A 13559-nucleotide genomic window follows, 5' to 3' on the forward strand; every position below is an offset into this window, starting at 1 on the left:
ATAAACAGGTGCGGCTTGTGTATGTACAAAATCGTTTTTTCTCTTAAAATGTGGTGGGTGCGGCTTATAATCAGGTGCGCTCTATAGTCCGGAATTTACGGTATTTACTATTTCGCAAGTATATTGTTACTTATCCTCTATTGTACTTTTCTAGGTAACTAAAAACTTTAAATACAATGGAATTGAAGCATTCTCGTTTGTGTATCCTGATGCCGAGTTGAAATGTTGGAGAACTAGTTCCCCAGACAATCACATCGACAATATTCACATGAAACGAAGCGTGCAGAGTTCCAGCAACCACAAATAAAAAAAACAGTACGCAGTGAACCGAGGTAATGAGTTCGTATGCGTCATCAAAACTAAGGGACAGACATGGGACCAAGTCACACATGTGCAAGTCTCAAGTAAGTCTCAAGTCTTCACCTTCAAGTCCCAAGTAAGTCCCAAGTATTTTTTTCTTGGGCAAGTCAAGTCACAAGTCAAGTCCCGAGTCTTAGATTGCCAAGTCCAAGTCAAGTCACAAGTCATAAAAACAGCGACTCGAGTCGACTCGAGTCCAAGTCACTAAGTCTCAAGTCCCCATGTCTGCTAAGGGACATTGACGCAAAACTTTTGTTTTGAAATTTGTATCAAAATGTCTGTCTTGCCAAAGATGACAAGGATCTTCTGGAGGAATTTTGTTTTGATGGCGATGTCGGATCTGTGCAGCGTTGTTTTTGTAGTTTTAGTGGTTGTTTTTTTCCATTGGTACAACTAAATCTCATCTCATCTCATCTCATTAGCCGTACCGCTTATCCTCAGTAGGGTCGCGGGGGGCTGGAGCCCATCCCAGCAATCATCGGGCAGTGGGCAGGGGACACCCTGAACTGGTTGCCAGCCAATCGCAGGGCACACAGGGACAGACAACTCATTCGCTCATTCACACCTAGGGACAATTTGGACCGGCCAATTCACCTGAAATGCATAAAAAAACGAAAAACACGAAAAAAAACGTGGAATTGGAAAGGTCAGATTGTTTGTATTCGTTTGAAGTAGCGCATATCTTAGATAGCTCACTAAATCAATTGAATAAATATCTGTTGGTCGAATAATCAGGGTTGGGTAGGGTAACTTGAACTGGATTACTTTCAATTACTTTTGGATTACTCCAATACCAAATATGCTAATAAAAGACAAAATAAACTAAATGTGAATAAAATGACAAAATTTTGTGCAGGCTCGGGGAGTAACGGAATACATGGAACGGCAAAAATGATGTTGGCAAGCTGTTTGGATTTATTTTCATTTTCTTTCTGTCGCATTTGATGTTTGTTTTGCCGGAGATCAAAGAGATCAAAGCCAGGAGAGAAAGCTTACCACGTGTTGTGAGTCATCATTTTATTCATATTTCTTTTGTCTTTTACTAGCATATTTGGTATTGGAGTAATCCAAAAGTCATTTGAAAGTAATCCAGTTAAAGTAACCCAACCCGACCCTGCGAATAATGGAGTACTGCATCTCTGGAAACTGAAAGAAGTTTTATTTTATCCCCTTGTGTTCTAATCAACATCCAGGTTCCGGGACGAGATGGGTAAACACGACTGTTGGAGATATGAGTTTGAGTCTTTTATTTTCGATAAAACAAATACAATACATAAAACATAATTGTCAAGAACTGGAACAGGAGGAGAACCCAAATGTGTGACGTTTCTCACACAAGCTTTTATTTTACGGGAAATGGGGCACTCATGGACGTAAACCCAAACGCCAGTGATTCGGCGATTGTAGGGCGGAAGACGTAAGGCGGCAGTCTGGCGTGGAATGACAGTAAACCAGAGGCCGACGAGATCGATACCAATTGCACCAGCAGATATGGGACAGATGGGGTCGATACAGACAGGATTGATATCGAAACTGGCTATCGAAACTAAACAGGACAAACTAGACGGGAACAAAACTGGAGATCGATAATAAACAGGACAAAAATAGACGGGAACGATACCGGACAGGAAACACAGGGAGGAAACCAGATGGAGTCAAAACCCTGGTCTCTGCGGGGCAGAGGTTCGTTGACTGACTGACAAAGGGAGAGTGAGAGCACTGAGCTTAAATAGAAGTGGAAAATGATGCTGTTTGGTCACTTTGAATCTACCTAGTTTGTATTCTTCCTTGTGCTTTATAGCACTCATTTTCGGTTGTACTATACAACATAGCGACATTACACCGTGTCCCCTTAAGGAGCTGTGATTGGAAACACTTTCAATAATCTATGTCAATCGCTCTCATTTACTGAAAAGGGTTACTCAAAGTCTGTTTGTTTATTCGTCACGGTTCCCAAAAATTGACTCTCAAGATAAATTTAGCAAGTCTTGGACACATCTGGGAATTGTAAATATGTGTTGCAGCTAATTCTCTTTGCCTTAAAACAGGAGTGTCAAACTCATTTAAACTCGGAGGCCACACGATAGATCAAACATTCTGTCGGGGGCCGGACTTGTAGATTAAAGAGAAAGAAAAAGAGATAAAGAAGTAAGAGACAGAGGGAGGGAAAAGGAAAGAGAGCGGGACAAAGAAAGAGAGAGAGGGAGAAGGGGAGAGCGTGAGAAACAAAAGATAAAAAGTTGTGAGAGAGGGGGAAAAGAAAGGGAGAGGAAGAAAGAAATCCAAAGAGAAATAGAAAGACAGAAGGAGAGAAAAAAGAAAAGAGAAGCGCAAAGGGTAGAAGGAAAGAGAAAAGAGAGAAAAGGAAAAAGGGAAGTTAGAGCAAAAGAGGTTAAAACACACACAGAGAGAAAAAGACAAAGAGCAACAAAGGAAGAGAAAAAGAGAGACATAGCAAGTGAAAGAGAAAGAGAGTGGGAGAAAAGGGGTGGAAAAGAAAGAGAGAGAGAGAGAGAGAGCGAGAGAGAGAGAGAGAGATAAATAAATACAAGTACAATGTCTTTGTGAGAAGCACCAGGCTTTGGGAACATCAAGTTGACATAGTTCAACCTGCAGCTTGTTTTTCTCTTGCGCTTCTCTGAGTGTTGTCTCGCGGGCCGGATTCAATCCCTTGGCGGGCCTGATCTGGCCCGCGGGCCGCCTGTTTGACACATGCGCCTTAAAAGCTCTTAAATATTAGAAGCTGTTTGAAAAGTAAATCATACGTGTACTCATATATAACATCATACTCTCACACATGAACAACTACAATCCCATACAGACATAGTCATGCCCATGCACAAACACTACTATACTCTCTCCTACACACTACTATTGTATACTCTCATGCAGACCCAGTCATGCCTATGTACAAACACTACTATACAGTGGGACCTCGCTACTTCGCCGTTTGACATTCACGGATTCAAAGCTTCGCGGTCTGTAATGGTAAAAAAAAATAATAAATAAAAAATAAAAAAAAAGGGGCGTCGCTACTTTGCAGATTTTCACTTTTTGCGGGAATCCCCCTCGGCCGACGAGCCTAGTCTTTAAAACGGAGGCACTTCACACACTGGTCCGGACCCGTTCTCGTTTCTCGGTGTTGTGCCCAAATCAGACTCCCGTACAAAATCCTCCCCCCCCTCGCGTGAACGCGCATTCTGCTGCGCTTCCGTCAAAAGCGATCGTATTCTATATAATACGCTTATTGAAACCATAAAGCGAGCTAATTAAAATAATTGGGCGATCGTAGTCTATATAACGCGTTTATTTAAACAATAAAGCGCGATCGTATTCTACAAAATGCATTTGTTAACGCGGATGAAAAAGTCACCGACGTCACGTTTCCCGCTCAGGCCGCGATGGCTCTACATGGCGCTACACGGCCCTCGATGGCTCCGACCGACGGCGGGGGAAAGGGGTAGGGGGGACATGTGGGGTTAAGGGGCGGTGAAGCGGAAGCTGCACCAAAACCGCGTGCCGGTGTTGTGCCCAAATCAGACTCCCGTACAAAATCCTCCCCCCCCTCGCGTGAACGCGCATTCTGCTGCGCTTCCGACAGGCCATCGCGGTGTCGTGGTTATCGCGCCCGAAAGGTTAGGGGCTCGCTCGCGAATAATAAGGATAAGCGGTGCAGATAATGAGATGAGATGATTTTTTTTTTCTTTTTGAAGGGGCTACTTCGCAGATTTTCACTTTTTGCGGGTGGTTTTGCTCACCATTAAACGGGTCTAAAAAATAATAATAAAAAAATATATATATTTTTTTTTCTTTTTCAAGTGGCGTTGCTACTTCGCAGATTTTCAGTTTTTGCAGGTGGTTTTGGTCCCCATTAAACGGGTCTAAAAAATAATAATTAAAAAAAATATATATATATATTTTTTTTGAAGTGGCGTTGCTACTTCGCAGATTTTCAGTTTTTGCAGGTGGTTTTGCTCCCCATTAAACGGGTCTAAAAAATAATACCGTATTTTCCGCACTATAAGGCGCACCTAAAAGCCTTTATTTTTTTCAAAAGCTGACCATGCGCCTTATAATACAATGCGCCTTATTTATGGATCAACATTAAGTTTTCCAACTAACTTGCAGCCGCCGACTCGATTTTCCCCCGAACGCCAAGTAGTACGCGGTGGATGGTGGGATTTATTTACCGGCGTTTCATTGGCTAACCAATGTGTCAATCATCAGTTGAATCGATCACTATTGGCTAAAGTTATTCGGAGGTCAAGAGGCGGATCCTTCTTATCATTTACAGACTGCCATTGGCTCAAACGGCAAACAAAGCCTGCAATTGGCCGAAAAAGATGAATGCGTATAGCATGTGGCCGATGGCATAGAGAAAGCATTTTTTTCTATTCTGTATTTGTAAATATTGTATTCTCCTGGATTTACTACCCTCACGGATATAAGAGGACATTGCCTGCACATTATTATGAACACAATGACTTCGGTGAGCTATTCCCGGTTTTATATTGTCTTGTTTCAGACTGAACTCGATGTTTCTGTGATAAGCGGTGCAGATAATGGATGGAATGGAGTTTTTAAATTAAACTCAATTCCAAGTGTTTATTGTCATATGCACAGTAAAGTTGCGAGCGAAAAAGAAAATAGATACGAAGGAATGGTTATCATTTCTTGAATCCCAAGACTTTAACCTTCCGAATGATGGAACGATGCATTTGAGTGACATCGTACGGACACCGCATTCGCACGTGTTCTCGACACGTATTTGCGTCTTTGCAAGCTTTGGGAATGTTAAGGGGGTAATAAGTTGGACTGAATCATCTGACTGTTTTGTCCACGTTCCCATTGTAGCGCCTTATAATCCGGTGCGTCTTATATATGTCAAAAATAGGACCAAAAACTATTTTTTCGGGGTGCGCCCTATAACCCGGTGCGCCTTATTGTGCGGAAAATACGGTAATAATAAAAAAAAAATATATATTTTTTTTCTTTTTGAAGTGGCGTTGCTACTTCGCAGATTTTCAGTTTTTGCAGGTGGTTTTGCTCCCCATTAAACAGGTCTAAAAAATAATAATAAAAACATTTTATTTTTTTTATTTTTCAAGTGGCGTTGCTACTTCGCAGATTTTCACTTTTTGCAGGTGGTTTTGCTCCCCATTAAACGGGTCTAAAAAAATAATTAAAAAAAATATATATATATATTTTTTTTTTTTGAAGGTGCGCCGCTACTTCGCAGATTTTCACTTATCGCGGGTGGTTTTGCTCCCCATTAACCGCGATAACCGAGGTCCCACTGTACTCTCTCCTACACACTAGCAGACAGCAGAGTAGTGTGTTTATGAGAGTACTGTACAGTAATATGTGTGAAGCAGTACAGTACTGTGTGTATGGGAGTCTAGTGGTATGTGTGAGAGCATAGTATGTTTTTCCATGGCTATGATTGTATGAGATTATAGTTGTGCATGCTTGAGATTGATGTGAGAGCAAGTAAGATTTACTTCTCAAGCAGAACTCAAACTTTGGAGGTACAGTACAGTATTCCCACATGAGGCTGATGCTGGCAGACAACTTCGGGGGGGCGTTGTAGCCCCCCCAAAACAGAAAAACTCAGTTAACACTCTGCATTGCTCTCTCACATCCCGATTGCCTTATAAGGAAAAAGAAAGTCGTCCGTGCCAATAGTGATAAGTGACTCAGGAAGTATATTTTTTCCTGCCAGTGCAGCACCGGCGAAGGTCATCCACAGTATGCCCGGCATGTGGCATTGACTGCCCCGTTGAACAATGAGCCGGGAATCCTTGCCGGGTTTGAAGTGAAATTCTTCCCGGCATTTTGTGGGAACAATGTGTCGCCACGGACTGTCTACAGGTGGCACGACCGGAGACACGAAATGTCAGTCGGGGAAAAAAAAAAACCAACAGGAGTCGCTGGCATTTATGACCTCGGAGCTGTCCCCGGGTGCTAGCCACGAGCGGCTCACAATGAGAAGGAAGCCGGAGCTAAGAGCTGTTGGGGCCGATCTCTTGCGCACAAGTATTCACGCTACACTAACAAAAGCGACATGAAAAGTAAACAAGCGCTCCGGTTTGTGCACCCTGGGGGAGGGTGGCTCCTCCAGGGACAGTTGCTTCTCCCCCTGCTGGAAAGATCGAACCTTTCGGTTTAAATTTAGACGATGTTGCGTAACCAAAACGCACAGATGTCCCTTAAAGCAGGGTTAGGTTTAAAAAATTAAAATGTAGCGTTTACCAAATTGTTCGAATTAGTTATCTGACTCTGTTAACCTAACACAACCTACATATGCCCAACAATGCGTGCTCATTTCTTGATGGAAAAGTGAACACCAAGCTAGCTGCTAAGCTCCAGAGCTAGCGGCTTAGCTACCGAGCTATCTGCTGAGCTACTAGCTAATCTAATGACCTAGCGGCTATGTGTATGAGCTGGCCGAGCTACAGAACTAGCAGATAAACTGCTGAGTTAGCTAGCTGCCACATATTTTCCTTTTTATTGTGACATTGTTTTCTTTTCTTTTTTAGTTTATATTGCTTATTCTATTCTTCATGTTGATGTCTATGTATTGTCTGTACAGCCCATTGAGACATTTTGTGATTAAGGGCTATACAAATAAATATGACTTAACAAGAATAGCTGACATTTTCACACGGGGGCAGATTTAATTTCATAAACAATTTAACTAAGTGAACTCCATCGAATATGGCCGAGTTAGCCGAATTAGTGTCGCTCGAGTCTCTGTGTAGCCTTTTCTGAAGTCCTCTAGCTTTTTCTCTTCTTGGCCCACGTCTCCCCGCAAGATGGCGTTTAGACTCCTCCCATGGGTGTGCCAAGGAAGCCCCCCCTGGGCGTCGGGATGTCTGGAAAACTAAAAAAAACACAGAGTGTTTCTACGTCATCAGGGCCTTGTTCTCAAAACATCGCCTGCCGTCCTCCGTCAGAGTCCTGATATCAAAATTCCCTAGTCAAAATATTCTGCATTTGGAACGGCGTGACCTGTCATTGAACTATAGCCTACTCGGTGAAAATCTTCATTGCACTCAATAAATGTAACTTGTGTTCAATCGTATAAAATCCTTTATAGTCAAATGTATAAAATCCTTAAGCAGGCACGTCTGAAGTCCAGTCCGGGGGCCAGTTACGGCCCATAATTCTTACTGGCCCGCGGCCTTAGTCATAAAATGAATATGTGGCCCGCCAGTAATGCTGACCGCGGAAGAAAATAAAAAAATAACCATTTCACCAGATTCTGGCATTAGCTCTTTGGCCACTTTGCCCCTGGCTTTCTGTGAGAATTTGAGCTCCCCCCCATTTCCGACATAGCGACTGTAAGTAAAAAAGGAAAGTTGACTGTGAGGGCCGCCGCTTCAAGTACAAGTGGAAATTAAAGTCTTTTTTTCCTCACCAAAATCTCAGACAACGACTGTTGTGGATCAAGATAAGTCAAGTCAAGTAATTTTTATTTGTATAGCCCTTAATCACAAAGAGTCTCAAAACGGGAAATTCCAGGCTTGTTTCTCCCAAGTGTAAATGTCAGCGAATGTTGTTATGTTTCTAGGTAATATGAGATGTTGTCTGAGGATATAAAAAGCCAATTGTCTCTTAGACGAATGAGAACTCTGTTTTGAACTTTGACGAAGATAATTAAACGGCTCTCCCGCCAAGACTTCTCCCTGCATCTTGTTTTAAATGTTTTGGGGCGAGGCAATAAGGTCTCCGAAACGGCGTCTACCTAATTTGTCAAGAGACTGAGATTCTTTTCGAACAACATAATATCAAAAGGCACTACCAGATAAAACATGCTGACTAAAGAAAGGTAACCAGGACAAACGCTGTGAAAAGGTGAAGCACCAGAAGCTGTTTTAAGGCACAGCAGAGCTTTTTCATGAGAACCTGTGAGTCAAATAAAAACGCTACAAAGGCGAGCTATGAAGTTGCGACGCTGATCGCCAAGCACTGCAAACTTTTCACGGAGGGTGTATTTATTCTTGGCTCTTGGTATCACTGGCCTAGCGTGTGACGTCATCCACTCCGCTGTTGCTAAACTACAACACAGCACCCCGAGGCCATCCTGTTAATAAACAACAAACAAAAGGATACTGCTGTGAATTTCCCTATGGGGATGAATAAAGTATCTATATATCTATCTATCTACAGTAGTAGACCAGAATTTTTAGAGCGAAGGTTCCAGGCCGGAGAGCTTATCTCATTACCAAACTACTTTTATGGTACTAGAAACACTGATTTGCATAGTGCATTCTGGTTGTTCAAACAGTTTCTCCATTTCTACACTACCTGCTTATTTTAGGTATTATTTTTTCCCCTTTATGGACAATTTTGTGCCACAGCCCACCGGTTGAAAAACTTTGCTCCAAGCAAACTATATGACTTGACCTTCAGCTTGACAACCGACAGAAATCTTATGCAACAAAGCCATTAGAAACTTTTTATGGTCTGCTGCATTTATAGGCAGGGTTGGGTAGGGTTACTTTAACTGGATTACTTTCAATTACTTTTGGATTACTCCACCAAATATGCTAATAACAGACAAAAGAAACTAAATATGAATAGAATTACTAAATTTTGTGCAGGCTTGGGGAGTAACGGAATACATGGAACGGCAAAAATGATGTTGGCAAGCTGTTTGGATTTATTTTAATTTTGTTTCTGTCGCATTTTATGTCCGTTTTGCCGGAGATCAAAGAGCTCAAAGCCAGGAGAGGAAGCTTACCACGTGTTGTGAGTCATTTTATTCATATTTAGTTTCTTTTGTCTTTTAGTAGCATATTTGGTATTGGAGTAATCCAAAAGTAATTGAAAGTAATCCAGTTAAAGTAACCCTACGCAACCTTGCACATTTGATGTTCGTTTTGCCGGAGATCAAAGAGATCAAAGCCAGGAGAGGAAGCTTACCACGTGTTGTGAGTCATTTTATTCATATTTAGTTTCTTTTGTCTTTTAGTAGCATATTTGGTATTGGAGTAATCCAAAAGTAATTGAAAGTAATCCAGTTAAAGTAACCCTACGCAACCTTGCACATTTGATGTTCGTTTTGCCGGAGATCAAAGAGATCAAAGCCAGGAGAGAAAGCTTACCACATGTTGTGAGTCATCATTTTATTCATATTTAGTTTCTTTTGTCTTTTATGAGCATATTTGGTATTGGAGTAATCCAAAAGTAATTGAAAGTAATCCAGTTAAAGTAACCCTACCCAACCCTGGTAATAGGATATGTAGTTCATTCAACTTCTTCAAAAGAGATAGACACACACTCAGCAATTAATAATTATAATGATAAAAAATATATATAACCACCTTCAAATTGGACTCTCTCACCAATCAACTAAAATTATAATAATACTAGTTTAATAACTTTTTTATATCAAAGTGAAAAAAAAAAACTGAAATGTAATTGAGATAAATATAAAAAAGCATAAAAATAATCAAATAAAAATATAGCATAGTAACTTCTCACTTGTTCGCTTTATGTTCACTGCATGTAACGCTTGTAAAAACGCTCAACTGTCATGAACCAGAACAGGATCAGGACCCAAACGCGTGGCGCCTTTCATTTTACGGGAAATGGGGAGTCATGCACGTAAGGCAGCGGTCCGTCTCATTTCACAGAGAATCCGAGTGGATTTTCTAATCCTCTCTGAAAAAGATCTGATGATGCATTAAATGCAAAATTTTGGCCTGACAATGTCACATCAATTTTGCATTTTTTGACTCTCGACGTTTGTGGCAAGCTAAATTCGTTGTACACATTTGCAAACAAGTTGTACAAAAACAGATCACACCACATTTCTTCCTGAAACAAGGACCAGAGATGTTATAACATACAATCAGTTTGTTAATGTTTTGCACTTACTGTAATTTTTAACCTCTGATTGTAACTTGGCAGGTCAGCAAAAAGTGAGTTTAGTAACTAAGTCAAGGAATGAGGTTGCATGGTCCAATGTGCTTAAAGGGACAGTGTGCATTACTTTGTGCCTCTAAATGGTGAATTTATTTTTTAAAAAAAGAATATCGATTTGAAAAATGAAGTAACGTACTAAAATGCATTTTTTTTTAATTCCTTGGAGGTCGAAAAATTTGTTTTACATGACACGATTCTCACCTGACATTGCCGGCCATCTTGCTGCTAGAGGTACTCAAAAAAAAACTTTGAGATAGGCTGTGCAAAAAAATGAGAATAAAATGCCGCATTTTGGTCACTTTGAATCTTTGTAGTTTATATTCTCTCCTGTGCCTTTTAGCACTTGTTTTTGGCTGCACTACGGAATACATCAACTTCTAGTGATCAAATAATACATACTGTCCCTGTAAAAAATAGAATAGAATAGAATAGGATTGAATGCAAATCAATTATAGGAAACATTGTGTGCAATGAGATTAGACTTGGCACTCCAGGGTAAAACATGTAATAAAGACTTTGAAGAGAAAAAAAGACTATCACGATAAATGTGCGAAAATGATAATAATACTATTAGTAATAATAGTACTACTACTACTGCTACGACTACTACTGCTGCTACTGCTACTACTACTACCAGGGTTGGGTAGGGTTACTTTAACTGGATTACTTTCAATTACTTTTGGATTACTCCAATAGCAAATATGCTAATAAAAGACAAAAGAAACTAAATATGAATAAAATGATGACTCACAACACGTGGTAAGCTCTCTCTCCTGGCTTTGATCTCTTTGCTCTCCGGCAAAACGAACATAAAATGCGACAGAAACAAAATGAAAATAAATCCAAACAGCTTGCCAACATCATTTTTGCCGTTCCATGTATTCTGTTACTCCCCCAAGCCTGCACAAAATTTAGTTATTTTATTCATATTTAGTTTCTTTTGTCTTTTATTAGCATATTTAGTATTGGAGTAATCCAAAAGTAATTGAAAGTAATCCAGTTAAAGTAACCCTAACAAACCCTGACTAATACTGCTACTACTGCGACTGCTGCTAATGGTACAACTACTACTAATGGTAGTAATAATGATAGTAATAATGATAGTAATAATGTAGTACTTGGAAAAACGCCTATTGTAACAACAGTGCAATGAAAATAAGTGCAATAACATTTAGCAGTAGTAGTTAAAAAATATAATGAACAGGGTATATGTATATGCTGTTTTTTACAGTTTCATTTAACAAGAACAAAAAGAGAAAGCAGAAAGAAAAGCAAAACTGTCACAAGACATGTTTTCACTGTTGTTGTTTTTTAGTACAATTTTGATTGAAAATACATAGTTTTTTTTAATTGTATTCATAATTTTACAAGAAGTGCATATCTAAAAAAATATCCTACCTTACAAAAATGCTAGGTAGAAGATTGTCAAGTCAAGTGAAGTCACATTTATTTATATAGCCCTTAATCACGAAATGTCTCAAAGGACTACACAGGTTACAATGACACCCTCCCCTGATCTTAAACCAACATGCGGGCAAGGAAAAACTCAAAAGACAGGGGCCTCACAAGTGGTAATCCCCCTTCCTGGATGACTAGCATTGGGTGACAGTACACAAAACATCGTGAATTGTCATGATGACTGATTAATTTCACCTGTGCCCGCTCGTTTGGCGCCAGTCGCTGCTGGCTTCCTGATTGGTTCCCCGTCCTACTTAAGCTCCGTCCTTTCACTCTCCTGTTGTCAGTCCGTCAGCAAACAGCTGTTTTCACAAAGCAAGCATTTTTGACTCTCACTCCCATTGGTCCCGTTTTCCACCTGTCCGTTCCAGATTTTCCCATTTGTCTCCTGCTACGACCCGTTTTTTGACCCTGACCACGTTTTGATTCCCCGTCCCGGCTAACAACTCGTTTTCTGACCCCGACCACGTTATGCTCTCCCGTCCCGGCTAACGACCTGTTTTCTGTCTACTACACTACGATCTCCTGCTCCGGAAGATCCACTTCCGCATTCAGAACACGCTCCGATTCAGTGAGCGACTTACTTCCCGCATCCAGCGAGCACCGGATCCCGGGCGCTGCCTTTCCTCTATATCTCAATAAACTTGTGATTAACGTTACGCATCTGGGTCCTACTTTCGTTCTGTTTGTGACAGTGAACATCAGCAAAAGAAAACAATAGGCTATACGTTGAAATTTGTCCGGAAAGTGCATGGCAGCAATGACGCCTCCAGCCTGTAAAATAGTCCAAAGAATCCTTAACAAATGACATCATTGGATACATATGCAAACACAGAGAAATAAGAAATCAGGGGATGCCAATTTTGGAAGAATTGCGTGGTGATATCATGATTGCTGATGTGAGGCACCTGTGCCCTCTCCTTTGGCGCCAACTGCCTCTGACGCTGATTGGCTCCCTGTCATTTTTTAAATCCCCGTATTTCTGTCACCGGTTGTCAGTCCGTCTGCAAACCTCAGCTCACGCTAGGCAAGCCATTTTGACCGTGACTCTCTCCTGTCCTGATGCCTGTTTGATTCTCCGACCCCTTTTCTGAACTTGACTACATTTTTGCTCCCCCGCCCCGGCCATCGATCTGGTTTTTTTCCGCTCTCGACACTGCCTTCGCTCGTCACGGAAATACCACTTCCGCGTGTGAGTACCTATCTACAGATCCTGTATACTACCCTTTCCCTTCTTCCTAATAAAACTAAGAGAAATGCACGAAAGTGGGTCCTGTCTTCGTTCCAGTCCTGACAGGTGGACCCTTTCAAAGTGTCCAAGTTTTTAAAAAAAACATGTTTTTACAGTTTTGTGCATTCCTTTAGTGTAATAATGAAAAAAACAAAAACAAAAAACAAGCTGAGGTGACCTCTCCCTCTGATAAAATGAAAGGCAAACTTTCCCTTCTTTCGAGAAAAAAAATAAAAAAAATAAACTTGATTTCCATTTCTTTATTGCACTAGAAAGACTTTATTTATAGGGGAAGTTACTCCTCCTGACCGGCATTAGGGTCATCGGAAACCAGTGTTTAGCCCGTGTTTATAACAGTCATTAAGGCCTTACTGGAATATATTACATGCAACAAACAACCAGGGCGGCTGCTTGGCCAATGAAAACTTACGTAACCGTTGCACAGGAAACCGAGGGCAGCCGGGTGCACGAGGTGCTTTCAAATTATTCGTTGCCGGCGTGTTTAAAAGAAATTTTAACTTCTGCAAAAATGTAATGCGGAAATAAATATCGGATTGCTTGCTCTCTATCTCTCTCT

Source organism: Urocampus carinirostris, chromosome 5 (genome assembly GCF_059441175.1).
Source record: "Urocampus carinirostris isolate Australia breed hairy pipefish chromosome 5, RoL_Ucar_1.0, whole genome shotgun sequence".
Classification (NCBI taxonomy): Eukaryota; Metazoa; Chordata; class Actinopteri; order Syngnathiformes; family Syngnathidae; genus Urocampus; species Urocampus carinirostris.